Source organism: Musa acuminata, chromosome BXJ2-7, assembly GCF_036884655.1.
Source record: "Musa acuminata AAA Group cultivar baxijiao chromosome BXJ2-7, Cavendish_Baxijiao_AAA, whole genome shotgun sequence".
NCBI lineage: Eukaryota > Viridiplantae > Streptophyta > Magnoliopsida > Zingiberales > Musaceae > Musa > Musa acuminata.
In genome coordinates, this window is record NC_088344.1 from 25731688 (window position 1) to 25750162 (window position 18475).

The window sequence follows — 18475 nt, forward strand, 5'->3', positions numbered from 1 at the left end:
TCGGACCCAGATTTCTTGGCCAACGGTGGCACCGCCTAAGTCAGCGGTGGCACCGCCCAGGGCTCAGTCTCCGAGCGAGACTAGGCGGTGCAACCGCCCCTGACAGGCGGTGGAACCGCTGAGCTCGGTCTCCGAGGTCTGCTAAGCGGTGCAACTGCCCCAGTCAAGCGGTGGCACCGCTTGGGCCAAGTCTCCGAGCGAGACTAGGTGGTGCAACCGCCCCTATCAGGCGGTGGCACCGCCTAGAGGCTCAGTCTCTGAGCTGCCAGGCGGTTGTACCGCCCCAATCAGGAGGTAGTACCGCCAGGACCCCGAAAATCTTGGAAAAGATATTTTTGAGCTCCAAATTCAAACCAGTTTGGGGCCTATATATACCCCACCCTTTCTTGCATGAAAGGGCACTGAAAATCTAATCTTACTCTGTGATTTTTAGAGCTCAAAAGTGTTGTAAAGGCTAGAAGTTCTCCTCCCTCTTTTCTTCCAAGTTTTGATCTTTCAAGAGAGGAGAGAAAAAGTTTGTAAGGGTTGTCTCCTAAGCCCGTCAAAAGGAGTGAAACTGTAAAAGGGTGGTTGGCCTTCGCCTATTGAAGGAAGGCCTCTAGTGGACGTCGGTGATCTCGTCGGAGGAGGAAGCCGAAAGTGGATGTAGGTCACGTTTGACCGAACCACTCTAAATCTCGATTTGTATTTTCTTTGAGCATCTTATCTTTACTGCAAACCTCCTCAGTAGCTTATTGCCTTTTGCTCATTTACGAATGTGTTTCATAGTTAAGTATTTTTCGAATCGATGTTAAGACGAAAATCGGTTTTATCGTACGAACATCATATTTCAGTTTGCGCTTACATTCTGATTTCCAACATAACTGCAAACTGCCTTTATATCTTTGCTTTAACTGCATCTTGCTTGATCACAAGTTAAAGTGATTTACGAATCGACTTTCTTACCAAAATCGCTTTTATCGTACGAATGCAGTTTTAATCGTCGAAAGTTTTCTACTACACTAATTCACCCCCCCCCTCTTAGTGCTCTTGATCCTAACAATTGGTATCAGAGCCCGGTATTTCTCATTTCGGATTTACACCCGAGAGAAATGGCTCTTCATGGCTTTCAAGAGGGCTTATCGGTTGTTCGTCCACCGTTGTTTAATGGATTGGACTACACTTATTGGAAAACTCGAATGAGAGTTTTCTTGATTTCTATGAATTCGGACTTATGGAATATTATTGAAAACGATTTTCAACTTCCCTCTAAACCAATGAATGAATGGTCGGATTTAGAGAAGAAGTATTTTTCTTTAAACGCAAAGGCTATGAATGCCTTATTTTGCATTTAGGACAAAAATGAGTTCATTCGGATTTCTATTTGCGAAACGACTTTCAATATTTGGCACACTCTTGAAATCACACACGAAGGCACAAGTAGTGTAAAAGATTCTAAAGTAAATTTTTTTATGCTTGATTTTGAGCTTTTTCGAATGAAGCTGAGTGAAACCATTGTTGACATGTATACCTGTTTCATGGATGTCGTCAATGGTTTAAAAGCTTTTGGCAAATGTTTCTCGAATTTTGAACTTGTTAGTAAAGTTTTACGATCACTTTCTAAAGCTTGGGAATCAAAAGTAACGGTAATACAAGAAACAAAAGATTTAAATATTTTTCCACTTGAAGAATTAATTGGTTCGTTGATAACATATGAAATGGTGTACAATGCACATGATGAACAAAACAACCTTCCAAAGAATAGGAAGGATTTGGGACATAAAATATTTGAAGACCACTCGAGCATAAGCTCAAGTGATGGTGAACAAGAACTGCTCACTAATAAATTTAAAAGATTAAAGAAACAAAAATTTAAGAACAAAAAGAACGGAACTGCTTGCTTTGAACGCAAGAAGAAGAATACAAAGTGGGATAAATCGAGTGTTAGGATCAAGAGCACTAAGAGGGGGGGGGGGGGTGAATTAGTGTAGCAGAAAACCTTCTACGATTAGAAAAAAAACTGCGTTCGTTCGATAAATGCAGTTTGCAGTAATGGTTCAAATCAGATAGTAGGCGCAAACTGAAATATGACATTTGTACGGAAAAACTGATTTACGTCTAAATGCTGATTCATAAATCACTTGATTAAGCGAGATGCAGTTAAAGCAAGGATATAAAGGCATTTGCAGTTATGATAGAAATCAAAACGTAAATGCAAACTGAAATATGATGATCGTACGATAAAACTGATTTACATCTAAACGCCGATTCAGAAAGTGCAAAGCTTGAAACCCAATCGTATATGCGCAAAAAGCAGTAAGCTTTTGAGGAGGTTTGCAGTAAAGATAATATGCTCAAAGTAAATGTAAACTGAGAATTAGAGTGGTTCGGTCAATCTTGACCTACATCCACTTTTGGCTTCCTCCACCGACGAGGTCAGCGACGTCCACTAGAGGCCTTCCTTCAATAGGCGAAGGCCAACCACCCTTTTACAGTTTCACTCCTTTTGACGGGCTTAGGAGACAACCCTTACAGAATTTTCTCTCATCTCTTTAAAGATCAGAACTTGGAAGAAAAGAGGGAGAAGAACTTTTGGCCTTTACAACAATTTTGAGCTCTAAAAATCACAGAATAAGATCAGGATTTCGGTGTGTTTGAGTGCCCTTTCAGTGCTGAAAGGATGTGGTATGTTGAATCTCGTATTTTGATGATGAAACTACTTGATATATGTTTATGATTTAATCTGCGGTTTAAGTGACGCAGGATGCTTCGATCCGGATGAGACAATTAAAGCAGAAAAATCATGTTGTGCCGAAGGAACATGTCAGAAGATTGGACGTCGGGCCGGTGGATCGGTCGACGTATCGACAGAAGGCTTCGGGCCATGGACTCGGGCATCGGGCCAAGAAGAGCGGGTATTGTGCCAAGGATATCGGAGTTGCGGAGCCAACTGGCCGATTGGGCAATAAGCCGCAGGAAAGGACGATGCGCCGAAGAATTGGACGAAGCGTCGAGGGACCAATGACATGTCGGACAACTTGGTTAATTGCTTAGGATTAATTGTCTCGATCGAAGTTTTGTTTTACATGTGCAGGATTAACTACGATGAAAGTAAGACATGTAGTTGGAGTTGCACTGGAGTCAAGACTATGATCACGTTGGGAGTTCGAGAGTTCGACGGAAGTTCGGATGGTCGTCGGAGGTTTTGTGGGAACAAATCCGAGAAGTCTAGAAGCTTGCTAAAGAAGCTCGTCGGAACTCGCCAAGATCAAATCGTGAAGTCTAGGAGCTTGCCGGGAGTCTGCAGAATGGTTTCCGAGAGTTTATCGGAAGACCGCCGGAAGTTCACCGGAAGCTCGCCGGAAGAAGTCTTGACTTGCGGACTTTGTAATAGCTTAAGAAATGTCTTTAAATTCGTAGTTAGTATGTTAATTAGGGTTAGGATTAGGTGTTAATCTTATAACCCGGTTAGGGGCCAATTGGGCCCGAATTCGGACTGGTTTAGGCCAAGTTTGGAGCCCAACCAATGATCTGAAATAGTGCCAAGAGGTGCAACCGCCCAGGCTAGGAGGTAGCACCGCCCAGGCTATGTCTCCCAGCGAGACTGGGCGGTGCAACCACCCCAGCCAAGAGGTGGCACCGCCCCAGGCTCAGTCTCCGAGCGAGACTGGGCGGTGCAACCTCTTCTGTCAAGAGGTAGTACCGCCAGAGCTCAAGTTTCGAGCTCTGCTAGGTGGTGCAACCTCCCCAGTCAGGCGGTGCAACTGCCTGAGCTCGGTCTTTGAGCTCTGGCAGAGAGGTGCAACCGCCCCTGACAGATGTGGCACCGCCCAGAGGCTCAGTCTTCGAGCTCTGCCAGGCGGTGCAACCGCCCCAGTCAAGAGGTGCAACCGCCTGATCCCGGAATTCCGGGAATTGACAGATTTGAGCTCCAAATTTGAACTGGGTTGGGGCCTATAAATATCCCACCCATTCAGCACTGAAAGCACAGAACACACACTCGAAATCTTGCTATCTTTCTGTGGTTCTTAGAGCTCAAAACTGCTAGTTCTCCGCTTTATGTTCTTCAAAGTTTGAGTTGGAAAGAGAGGAGAGAAAACTTCTGTAAGGGTTGTCTCCTAAGCCCGTCAAAAGGAGTGAATATGTAAGAAGGTGGTTGGCCTTCGCCTATTGAAGGAAGGCCTCTAGTTGACGTCGGTGACCACATCGGTGGAGGAAGCCAAAAGTGGAGTAGGTTAAGATTGACCGAACCACTCTAAATCTCGGTTTGCATTTCCTATGAGCATTTTACCTTCACTGCAAACTTCTCAATAGCTACTGCCCTCTGCGATTTTACGAACAAGTTTCAACGTTTAGACATAAATCTGCGTTTAGACGTAAATCTGCGTTTTGATGTAAATCTGCGTTTAGACGTAAATATGCTTTTTCGTATGATCATCATATTGCAGATTGCATTTACATTTTGAGCTTTACCAATACTGCACAAACTGCGTCTTATCTAATCAAGTGATTTACGAATCAGCATTTAGACGTAAATCAGTTTCTTCGTACGAATGTCGGATTTCAGTTTGCACTGATATTCTGGTTTTCATCATAGCTGCAAACTGCCTGCTTAGTTTGACTTTAACCTTGATTAGTATCAACTTTCATACAGAAGTTGTTTTTATCGTTCGAACGCAGCTTTCGATTTTAATCGCAGAAAATTTTCCGCTGCACTAATTCACCCCCCCCCCCCCCCCCCCTCTTAGTGCTCTCGATCCTAACAATTGGTATCAGAGCGGGGTATTTCTCATTTCGGATTTACACCCGAGAGAAATGGCTCTTCAAGGCTTTCAAGAGGGCTTATCGGTCTTTCGTCCACCGTTGTTTAACGGATTGGACTACACTTATTGGAAAACTCGAATGAGAGTTTTCTTGATTTCTTTGAATTTGGATTTATGGAATATCGTTGAAAACGATTTTCAACTTCCCTCTCAACCGATGAACGAATGGTCGGATTTGGAGAAGAAGTATTTTTCTTTAAACGCAAAGGCTATGAATGCCTTATTTTGCGCTTTGGACAAAAATGAGTTCAATCGGATTTCTACGTGCGAAACGGCTTTTGACATTTGGCGAAAACTTGAAATCACGCACGAGGGAACTAGTAGAGTCAAAGACTCGAAAGTTAACATTTTATTGCATGATTTTGAGCTTTTTCGAATGCAACCAAGCGAGACTATATGCAACATGTACACCCGTTTCACGGATGTCGTCAATAGTTTAAGAGCTCTTGGAAAATGTTTTTCGGATTTTGAACTCGTAAACAAGATTTTGCGCTCACTTTCTAAACCTTGGGATTCAAAAGTAACTGCTATTCAAGAATAAAAAAACTTGAACCAATTTCCACTTGAAGAACTAATTGGTTCCTTGATCACATATGAAATGACGTGCAATGCACATGAAGAACTTGAGAACCACCTTCCAAAAAACAGGAAGGATTTGGGACATAGAACATTTGAAGACCACTCGAGCATAAGCTCAAGTGATGGTGAACTTAAACTACAAATGAAACAAAAATTAAAAAGTAAAAAGAACGGAACTACTTGCTTTGAACGCAAGAAGAAGAACAAAAATTGGGATGAATCGAGCACCTCTGAAGACGAGGAGAAAATCAACAAAGGCGAGTTGGCAAACTACGCCTTTATGCCTTTCGATGCTGAGGTAATCAAAATGCCTTTAATTTACTTCGAAATTACATGATGTTTTTCATGATGCATTTTTCTTTTTCTTTAAATTTTCTTGAATATTACATTTTTAATAATTTAATAATGAAAATGCAAAAATATGATCATGCTTGTAATTTTGAAAATGAAAATGAAAATTGCATGTCTTATGTTAATGCAAGATAGAAATCTAATGATTGTATACCTAGTGAGATTAAATCTTATTTATGTGCTTGAGAAGCAAGAATGTATATTTTGATGATTTTCATATTGCTTTTCAGTGACGATACATGGCTTTTGTCTGGAAGGCTTGATATTTTTCATTGTCTTTGTTTGTTAAATATGATGTACGGTTTTGACATAAGAATAAAGAGTTGAGCATGCTATTATAAAGTCAATCATATAAATTAAAACTAAAGAAGTTTTAGGCATTTATAAGAAAAATTCAAAATTATGTTCAATGAAACCTTGCTTAATGTTGCAATGAAAATATTAAAGTTTTGATACTATGATTTGATGATTTTATGCATGAGATTTTAAAGTTATACATGATGATTTTTGTGATTGATGGTTTTATGATGAAATTCATTTTATGATCCTAAATATTGATGCATGTTTTCATTTGACATAAATGAAAAGGCATGCTAACATGAAATCGATCACTTAAGATGAAACACTTAAAAAAAAGGGAGAAATATATGAATTGATGCTATAAACACTATGCTATGATTATCCCATGCTTGCATCACCAAGAAATATATGATTGCTATCATTGCTATATGCCTTGTAACAAGATATCAAACAAAAATTTGCATCATACGAGCTGATATCTTACCATGTGATGCAATGCTACACTTGCTAAAATATTCGAAATGTGTACATCATGCCCTGTATCAAGATATCAAACAAAATCTTGCTTCACAGTTTTACGCATTGATATCTTACCATATGATGAAATGCTACAATTGATGAACACTTGAAATGTAATCCTCTATCTTATTGATTTTTCAATAAATCTATGCTTGTCATACATGAATTCATTGAATGTAATTTTGAGGATGATTTCAGATTTGACAAATGCTTGATTCGTATTTACGACATAAGATACACTTTAAATATGAATCATGCTTCAATCATGTTAAATGCTTCAATCATTTTCTATCTCTAGAGTTCTCGATTTTGATGAAATACAAGTGATAAATTCATTTATGATATCTTGTAAATCACTTGAATTATGAATGAGTTTTTTATGATGTGTTAAAAGAATCACTTAAAAAGAAAATGCTATTCCCATCTTATCGAGATTAATGATTTCATGATATTGTGTGAATCTCGAAATTGATTTTGATGAAATAGTAATAACGTTATTCATGTTAAGAATCTTAAATATGATAATATGCTTCATGTGATAATATGAATATATGAAACACTTATGATATTCAGTGTATTCATAAAATATTTATCTCATCATCCAATAACTCTTCTTGATATTCCTTATGAGATGAAATGAAATAAAGCATGAAATACAAATGAGGAGTCAATGATCATGAATAATAGGATGTAATGAATTCTGACATTTAGATACCATTGTTTGAATATCTATGATCATGTTGCCAAAATGATATATCATGAATGCTTGAATATCATGTTTGATATGCTCATGATGATGATTGATTTTTCGGTATCGTGCAAAAAAAAAAAAGAAATGTAATGTTAATGATTTTGTGCATTGAAACTATAATGATGCACAAATAATAATGATTACTTACCTTTGTCATGATTTAGAAATTGATGTAAAGGGTTTTTCCCTTCTTTTTGACAATGACAAAGGGGGAGATAGATTGCTAGCACAATTCAAGAAAAAGACAAAAATTACAAAAGAGAAGAAATTGCTATCTTGAACATCACCGATAATTGCTAGCTTGAAATGTCAAGAAAATGCAAAAACTTGTTTATTTTCTTGCATATCTAAAGAGAAGATGCAAATGTAACACTTGCCAAATTGTTTGCTTGCCTCGTGTAAAACATTATCTTTTGCTAGTTTGGCATTTTGCTAGCTTGCACTTTGTAAAGAAAGCAAAAATGACACTTCTCAAAAGATAAGAAAGAGCTTGTTATTTTCAACATCACAAGCTTGCCAAACAAAAATTGCAAAAGTGCTATCTTGCCTATCTCAAGAAGCAAAACTTGCATATCGTAAAAATTTGCTAGCTTGCAACTTGCATATTTCAAGAAGCAAGAGTTGCCTTCTTGAACATCTCTAAATTGCTAGCTTGCAAGTTCTAAAATGTTGCAACATTGCTATCTTGCATGTTATAAAAGTGCTATCTTGTATGCTGTAAAACTTGCATATCTAAAACTTGATAGCTTGAATATTCTAAGCATGATGTAACATTTGCTAAATTTTCTGACTACAAAATTGCATGATGATAAAACTTGATATTATGTTTTTCATGCAATGAGTTGAACCAATATCATAAACACTTGATTGTGGTACTTCTCCTTTTTGTTGATGACAAAGGGGGAGAAGTATGTTGATGACATGACATGTTATGCATAAGTTTATGCATAATTTCATAATGACGTGTTGCAAGTATTCATGATGAATATTGCAATGACTTGAATTTAGTTTGAATTCAAGATTCTATCAATATGACATATTGATAGGGGGAGTTTGTTTAAACTCCGGGAGTTAAGTTTAACTCCGTCATCGAGTAGTTGTCATCATCAAAAAGGGGGAGATTGTTGAATCTTGTATTTTGATGATGAAACTACTTGATATATGTTTATGATTTAATCTGCGTTTTAAGTGACGCAGGATGCTTCGATCCGGATGAGACAATTAAAGCAGGAAATTCATGTTGTGCCGAAGGAACATGTCAGAAGATTGGACGTCGGGCCGGTGGATCGGTCGACGTATCAACAGAAGGCTTGGGGCTATGGAATCGGGCATCGGGCCAAGAAGAGCGGGTATTGTACCAAGGATATCGGAGTTGCGGAGCCAACTGGCCGATTGGGCAATTGGCCGCAGGAAAGGACGATGCGCCGAAGAATTGGATGAAGCGTCGAGGGACCAATGACATGCCGGACAACTTGGTTAATTGCTTAGGATTAATTGTCTTGATCGAAGTTTTGTTTTACATATGCAGGATTAACTACGATGAAAGTAAGACATGTAGCTGGAGTTGCGCTGGAGTCAAGATTATGATCACATTGGGAGTTCGAGAGTTCGACGGAAGTTCGGATGGTCGTCGGAGGTTTTGTGGGAACAAATCTGAGAAGTCTAGAAGCTTGCCAAAGAAGCTCGTCGGAACTCGCCAATATCAAATCGTGAAGTCTAGGAACTTGCTGGGAGTCCGCAGAATGGTTTCTGAGAGTTTATCGGAAGACCGCCGAAAGTTCACCGGAAGCTCGCCGGAAGAAGTCTTGACTTACGAACTTTGTAATAGCTTAAGAAATGCCTTTAAATTCATAGTTAGCACATTAATTAGGGTTAGGATTAGGTGTTAATCTTATAACCCGGTTAGGGGCCAATTGGGCCCGAATTCGGACTGGTTTGGGCCAAGTTTGGAGCCCAACCAATGATATGAAATAGTGCCAAGAGGTGCAACCGCCCAGGCCAGGAGGTAGCACCACCCAGGCTATGTCTCCCAGCGAGATTGGGCGGTGCAACCGCCCCAGCCAAGAGGTGGCACCGCCCCGGGCTCAGTCTTCGAGCGAGACTGGGCGGTGCAACCTCTTCTGTCAAGAGGTAGCACCGCCAGAGCTCAAGTTTCGAGCTCGGCCAGGCGATGCAACCTCCCCAGTCAGGCGGTGCAACCGCCTGAGCTCGGTCTTCGAGCTCTGGCAGAGAGGTGCAATCGCCCCTGACAGAGGTGGCACCGCCCAGAGGCTCAGTCTTCGAGCTCTGCCAGGTGGTGCAACCGCCCTAGTCAGGAGGTGCAACCGCCTGATCCCGGAATTCCGGGAATTGACAGATTTGAGCTCCAAATTTGAACTGGGTTGGGGCCTATAAATACCCCACCCATTCAACACTGAAAGCACAGAACACACACTCGAAATCTTGCTGTCTTTCTGTGGTTCTTAGAGCTTAAAACTGCTAGTTCTCCTCTTTCTGTTCTTCAAAGTTTGAGTTGAAAAGAGAGGAGAGAAAACATCTGTAAGGGTTGTCTCCTAAGCCCGTCAAAAGGAGAGAATCTGTAAGAAGGTGGTTGGCCTTCGCCTATTGAAGGAAGGCCTCTAGTTGATGTCGGTGACCTCATCGGTGGAGGAAGCCAAAAGTGGAGTAGGTCAAGATTGACCGAACCACTCTAAATCTCGATTTGCATTTCCTTTGAGCATTTTACCTTCACTGCAAACTTCTCAATAGCTACTGCCCTCTACGATTTTACGAAGAAGTTTCAACGTTTAGACGTAAATCTGCGTTTAGACGTAAATCTGCGTTTTGACGTAAATCTACGTTTAGACGTAAATCTACTTTTTCGTATGATCATCATATTGCAGATTGCATTTACGTTTGGAGCTTTACCAATACTGCACAAACTGCATCTTATCTAATCAAGTGATTTACGAATCAGCATTTAGACGTAAATCAGTTTCTTCGTACGAATGTCGGATTTCAGTTTGCTCCGATATTCTGGTTTTCATCATAGCTGCAAACTGCCTGCTTAGTTTGACTTTAACCTTGATTAGTATCAACTTTCATACAGAAGTTGTTTTAATCGTTCGAACGCATCTTTCGATTTTAATCGCAGAATGTTTTCCGCTGCACTAATTCACCCCCCCCCCCCCTCTTAGTGCTCTCGATCCTAACAATTGGTATCAGAGCGGGGTATTTCTCATTTCGGATTTACACCCGAGAGAAATGGCTCTTCAAGGCTTTCAAGAGGGCTTATCGGTCTTTTGTCCACCGTTGTTTAACGGATTGGACTACACTTATTGGAAAACTCGAATGAGAGTTTTCTTGATTTCTTTAAATATGGATTTATGGAATATCGTTGAAAACGATTTTCAACTTCCCTCTAAACCGATGAACGAATGGTCGGATTTGGAGAAGAAGTATTTTTCTTTAAACGCAAAGGCTATGAATGCCTTATTTTGCGCTTTGGACAAAAATGAGTTCAATCGGATTTCTACGTGCGAAACGGCTTTTGACATTTGGCGAACACTTGAAATCACGCACGAGGGAACTAGTAGAGTCAAAGACTCGAAAGTTAACATTTTATTGCATGATTTTGAGCTTTTACGAATGCAACCAAGCGAGACTATAGGCGACATGTACACCCGTTTCACGGATGTCGTCAATAGTTTAAGAGCTCTTGGAAAATGTTTTTCGGATTTTGAACTCGTAAACAAGATTTTGCGCTCACTTTCTAAACCTTGGGATTCAAAAGTAACTGCTATTCAAGAATCGAAAAACTTGAACCAATTTCCACTTGAAGAACTATTTGGTTCCTTGATCACATATGAAATGACGTGCAATGCACGTGAAGAATTTGAGAACCACCTTCCAAAAAACAGGAAGGATTTGGGACATAAAACATTTGAAGACCACTCGAGCATAAGCTCAAGTGATGGTGAACTTAAACTACAAATGAAACAAAAATTAAAAAGTAAAAAGAACGGAACTACTTGCTTTGAACGCAAGAAGAAGAACAAAAATTGGGATGAATCGAGCTCCTCTGAAGACGAGGAGAAAATCAACAAAGGCGAGGTGGCAAACTACGCCTTTACGCCTTTCGACGCTGAGGTAATCAAAATGCCTTTAATTTACTTCGAATTTACATGATGTTTTTCATGATGCATTTTTCTTTTTCTTTAAATTTTCTTGAAAATTATATTTTTAATAATTTAATAATGAAAATGCAAAAATATGATCATGCTTGTAATTTTGAAAATGAAAATGAAAATTGCATGTCTTATGTTAATGCAAGATAGAAATCTAATGATTGTATACCTAGTGAGATTAAATCTTATTTATGTGCTTGAGAAGCAAGAATGTATATTTTGATGATTTTCATATTACTTTTCAGTGACGATACATGGCTTTTGTCTGGAAGGCTTGATATTTTTCATTGTCTTTGTTTGTTAAATATGATGTACGGTTTTGACATAAGAATAAAGAGTTGAGCATGCTATTATAAAGTCAATCATATAAATTAAAACTAAAGAAGTTTTAGGCATTTATAAGAATCATTCAAAATTATGTTCAATGAAACCTTGCTTAATGTTGCAATGAAAATATTAAAGTTTTGATACTATGATTTGATGATTTTATGCATGAGATTTTAAAGTTATACATGATGATTTTTGTGATTGATGGTTTTATGATGAAATTCATTTTACGATCCTAAACATTGATGCATGTTTTCATTTGACATAAATGAAAAGGCATGCTAACATGAAATCGATCACTTAAGATGAAACACTTAAAAAAAGGGGAGAAACATATGAATTGATACTATAAACACTATGCTATGATTATCCCATGCTTGCATCACCAAGAAATATATGATTGCTATCATTGCTATATGCCCTGTATCAAGATATCAAACAAAAATTTGCATCATACGAGCTGATATCTTACCATGTGATGCAATGCTACACTTGCTAAAATATTCGAAATTTGTACATCATGCCCTGTATCAAGATATCAAACAAAATCTTGCTTCACAGTTTTACGCATTGATATCTTACCATATGATGAAATGCTACAATTGATGAACACTTGAAATGTAATCCTCTATCTTATTGATTTTTCAATAAATCTATGCTTGTCATACATGAATTCATTGAATGTAATTTTGAGGATAATTTCAGATTTGACAAATGCTTGATTCGTATTTATGACATAAGATACACTTTAAATATGAATCATGCTTCAATCATGTTAAATGCTTCAATCATTTTCTATCTCTAGAGTTCTCGATTTTGATGAAATACAAGTGATAAATTCATTTATGATATCTTATAAATCACTTGAATTATGAATGAGTTTTTTATGATGTGTTAAAAAAATCACTTAAAAAGAAAATGCTTTTCCCATCTTATCGAGATTAATGATTTCATGATATTGTGTGAATCTCGAAATTGATTTTGATGAAATAGTAATAACGTTATTCATGTTATGAATCTTAAATATGATAATATGCTTCATGTGATAATATGAATACATGAAACACTTATGATATTCCGTGTATTCATAAAATATTTATCTCATCATCCAATAACTCTTCTTGATATTCCTTATGAGATGAAATGAAATAAAGCATGAAATACAAATGAGGAGTCAATGATCATGCATAATAGGATGTAATGAATTCTGACATTTAGATACCATCGTTTGAATATCTATGATCATGTTGCCAAAATGATATATCATGAATGCTTGAATATCATGTTTGATATGCTCATGATGATGATTGATTTTTCGGTATTGTGCATAAAAAAAAATGAAATGCTATGTTAATGAATTTGTGCATTGAAACTATAATGATAATCAAATAAGAATGATTACTTACCTTTGTCATGATTTAGAAATTGATGTAAAGGGTTTTTCCCTTCTTTTTGACAATGACAAAGGGGGAGATAGATTGCTAGCACAATTCAAGAAAAAGGCAAAAATTACAAAAGAGAAGAAATTGCTATCTTGAACATCACCGATAATTGCTAGCTTGAAATGTCAAGAAAATGCAAAAACTTGTTTATTTTCTTGCAAATCTAAAGAGAAAATGCAAATGTAACACTTGCCATATTGTTTGCTTGCCTCATGTAAAACATTATCTCTTGCTAGTTTGGCATTTTGCTAGCTTGCACTTTGCAAAGAAAGAAAAAATGACACTTCTCAAAAGAGAAGAAAGAGCTTGTTATCTTGAACATCACAAGCTTGCCAAACAAAAATTGCAAAAGTGCTATCTTGCCTATCTCAAGAAGCAAAACTTGCATATCGTAAAAATTTGCTAGCTTGCAACTTGCATATTTCAAGAAGTAAGAGTTGCCTTCTTGAACATCTTTAAATTGCTAGCTTGCAAGTTCTAAAATGTTGCAACATTGCTAGCGTGCATGTTATAAAAGTGCTATCTTGTATGCTGTAAAACTTGCATATCTAAAACTTGATAGCTTGAATGTTCTAAGCATGATGTAACATTTGCTAAATTTTCTGGCTTCAAAACTGCATGATGATAAAACTTGATATTATGTTTTTCATGCAATGAGTTGAACCAATATCATAAACACTTGATTGTGGTACTTCTCCTTTTTGTTGATGACAAAGGGGGAGAAGTATGTTGATGACATGACATGTTATGCATAAGTTTATGCATAAGTTCATAATGACATGTTGCAAGTATTCATGATGAATATTGCAATGACTTGAATTCAGTTTGAATTTAAGATTCTATCAATATGGCATATTGATAGGGGAAGTTTGTTTAAACTCCGGGAGTTAAGTTTAACTCCGTCATCGAGTAGTTGTCATCATCAAAAAGGGGGAGATTGGTGAATCTCATATTTTGATGATGAAACTACTTTATATATGTTTATGATTTAATCTGTGTTTTAAGTGAGGTTGGATGCTTCGATCCGGATGAGACAATTAAAGCAGGAAAATCATGTTGTGCCGAAGGAACATGTTAGAAGATTGGACGTTGGGCCGGTGGATCGGTCGACGTATCGACAGAAGGCTTCAGGCCATGGACTCGGGCATCGGGCTGAGAAGAGCGAGTATTGTGCCAAGGATATCGGAGTTGTGGAGCCAACTGGCCGATTGGGCAATAGGCCGCAGGAAAGGATGATGCTCCGAAGAATTGGACGAAGCGTCGTGGGACCAATGACATGCCGGACAACTTGGTTAATTGCTTAGGATTAATTATCTCGATCGAAGTTTTGTTTTACATGTGCAGGATTAACTACGATGAAAGTAAGACATGTAGCTGGAGTTGCGCTGGAGTCAAGACTATGATCACGTTGGGAGTTCGAGAGTTCGACGGAAGTTCGGATGGTTGTCGGAGGTTTTGTGGGAACAAATCTGAGAAGTCTAGAAGCTTGCCAAAGAAGCTCGTCAGAACTCGCTAAGATCAAATCGTGAAGTCTAGGAGCTTGCCGGGAGTCCGCAGAATGGTTTCCGAGAGTTTATCGGAAGACCGCCGGAAGTTCACCGGAAGCTCGCTGGAAGAAGTCTTGACTTGCGGACTTTTTAATAGCTTAAGAAATGTCTTTAAATTCATAGTTAGTACGTTAATTAGGGTTAAGATTAGGTGTTAATCTTATAACCCGGTTAGGGGCCAATTGGGCCCGAATTCGGACTGGTTTGGGCCAAGTTTGGAGCCCAACCAATGATCTGAAATAGTGCCAAGAGGTGCAACCGCCCAGGCCAGGAGGTAGCACCGCCCAGGCTATGTCTCCCAGCGAGACTGGGCGGTGCAACCGCCCCAGCCAAGAGGTGGCACCGCCCCGGGCTCAGTCTTCGAGCAAGACTGGGCGGTGCAACCTCTTCTGTCAAGAGGTAGCACCGCCAGAGCTCAAGTTTCGTGCTCTGCCAGGCGGTGCAACCTCCCCAGTCAGGCAGTGCAACTGCCTGAGCTCGATCTTCGAGCTCTGGCAGAGAGGTGCAACCGTCCCTAACAGAGGTGGCACCGCCCAAAGGCTCAGTCTTCGAGCTCTGCCAGGCGGTGCAACCGCCCCAGCAGGAGGTGCAACCGCCTGATCCCGGAATTCCGGGAATTGACAGATTTGAGCTCCAAATTTGAACTGGGTTGGGGCCTATAAATACCCCATCCATTCAGCACTGAAAGCACAGAACACACACTCGAAATCTTGCTGTCTTTCTATGGTTCTTAGAGCTCAAAACTGCTAGTTCTCCTCTTTCTGTTCTTCAAAGTTTGAGTTGAAAAGAGAGGAGAGAAAACTTCTGTAAGGGTTGTCTCCTAAGCCCGTCAAAAGGAGTGAATCTGTAAGAAGGTGGTTGGCCTTCTCCTATTGAAGGAAGGCCTCTAGTTGACATCGGTGACCTCATCGGTGGAGGAAGCCAAAAGTGGAGTAGGTCAAGATTGACCGAACCACTCTAAATCTCGGTTTGCATTTCCTTTGAGCATTTTACCTTCACTGCAAACTTCTCAATAGCTACTGCCCTCTGCGATTTTACGAACAAGTTTCAACGTTTAGACGTAAATCTGCGTTTAGACGTAAATCTGCGTTTTGACGTAAATCTGCGTTTAGACGTAAATCTGCTTTTTCGTATGATCATCATATTGCAGATTGCATTTACGTTTTGAGCTTTACCAATACTGCACAAACTGCGTCTTATCTAATCAAGTGATTTACGAATCAGCATTTAGACGTAAATCAGTTTCTTCGTACGAACGTCGGATTTCAGTTTGCACCGATATTCTGGTTTTCATCATAGCTGCAAACTGCCTGCTTAGTTTGACTTTAACCTTGATTAGTATCAACTTTCATACAGAAGTTGTTTTTATCGTTTGAATGCCGCTTTTGATTTTAATCGCAGAAAGTTTTTCGCTACACTAATTCACCCCCCCCCCCCCCCACCCCCCCCCCCCCGCCCGTCTTAGTGCTCTCGATCCTAACAGGGTATTTATAGGCCCCAACCCAGTTTGAATTCCGAGCTCAAAACTGTCAATTCCTGGAATTCCGGGATCTGGCGGTTGCACCGCCTGGCAGAGCTCGAAGATTAAGCCTCTGGGCGGTGCCACCTCCTGTTGGGGGCGGTTGCACGTCCTGCCAGAGCTCGAAGACCGAGCTCAGGCGGTGCCACCGCCTGACTAAGGCTGTTGCACCTCCTGCCAGAGCTCGAAGACCGAGCTCAGGTGGTGCCACCTCCTAGCTGGGGCGGTTCAACCGCTTGGCAGAAATCAGGGTCCGAATGGGTTGATCCATTCGGACCAATTTGGGTTTTTCAGGGGCCCAATTGCCCCAAGATTAAGTTAATAGGATCACTTCCCATTTCGAACTTAATCATTGTGCTAACTACGATATTTCGTAAGACATTTACTGCAACTTGCTCCGGTGCGTCAATCGCTTCTTCCGGTGAGCTTCCGGCGAACTTCCGTCGATCATCCGATGAACCCTCGGTGATGCTTCTGCGGACTTCCGGCAAACTCCTAGACTTGCGATGATCCACTTGGCGAGTTCCGACGAGCTTCTTCGGCATGCTCATGGACTTCTCGGATTTGTTTCCGCAGAACCTCCGACGACTGTCCGAACTTCCGTCGAACTCCCAACGTGATCATTGTCTTGACTCCGGCATAACTCCTGCTGCATATCTTACTTTCATCGTAGTTAATCCTACACACTTATCTCAACATATAGATTAGATAACAAATGACAATTGACTTCATCATCAAAATCCGAGATTCAACAATCTCCCCCTTTTTGATGATGACAATCAATTGATAATGGAGTTAACCTTAACTCCCCTTGTCTATATGCCATACTTGAGATAAGTCATTCTTGAATTCAAAACCTTTGAATTCAAGAGACATATTGATAAGTTAAAATCATTTAAACTTATCAATACTCCCATCATGATTCCCATCATGATGTATCTCTCTGAAGATGATGTCAAGGCTTGACATTCATTTTCAAATTTTACATTACAAGTTTGAATGATGGTAATAGTAGCAATTCATCATATTATAAGATATCAACATGTAAAACTACGAAGTAAGATTTTTTGTTTGATATCTTGACATGATACAAACAAGGCATAATGCAAATTATAGCAATCATAGCATAGACATTCATATATCTCTTGGTGATGCAAGCATGGTATTAATACTCATATATTTCTCCCCCTTTGTCATCAACAAAAAGCATGATAATTGTGATACCAAGAGAACAATATAAGCGAATTTTGAGCATAAGTGTGATGCCTTTACTATGTTCATGTCATTTTCAATAGTGAGTCAATTATGTAACCATGACATGGAGATATCAATTCTGTTTTTACCCCGCATCTCCACCATCTATTTGTGAGTTTACTTTAAATGAAGTTAAAATTGATGAGAGATTAAATCTTGCTTCATTTTCACAAGGATCAAGATATATATTAGAAACGAATCATTGTTAGTAAAAACACTATTATTCATATAATCAGGAATCATTTTATTAAATCCATTTCTTTAAAAAATATTCTTCACATAGGTGTATGAGAGATGTATTTCATATGTCAACAATAATGAGAATTAAACTCGTAATGACATATGCTTTATTAAGTCCGGAAGAGGATAATGTATCGAGAAACTCCAATTTTTAAGAGAATCCGAAAACGAAATTAAGACTTTCATGCATTCGGACGAGACTGTGCTATTGATTTTCAAATATGATCATGAAGACAAAATATGCTTATCATCATGGAAATTTTTATATTCATATACATAATTTCTAACATGTAATTGTGTAAAATCATCATAGCAATTAAGTGAAATTGATCAATCAATCAATAAAGTCCGAAAAATAATTTCAACAAGTTTATGTATTCGGACACATCAACATTCCTAATTCTCTTCTTATGAAATCAAATTGTTCTTCACTTGGAGGTTTTGTAAAAATATCAGCTAGTTGATGTTTAGTGTCAATGAACTCTATGATTACATCATGATTAGTAACATGATCTCATATAAAGTGATGTCTAATATCAATATGTTTTGTTCTTGAGTATTGTATAGGATTCTTTGTTAAACATATTGCACTTGTGTTATCACATTTAATGGGAATATTTTTAAGATGAACTTTATAATATTCTAAGGTGTTTTTCATCCATACAACTTGCGCACAGC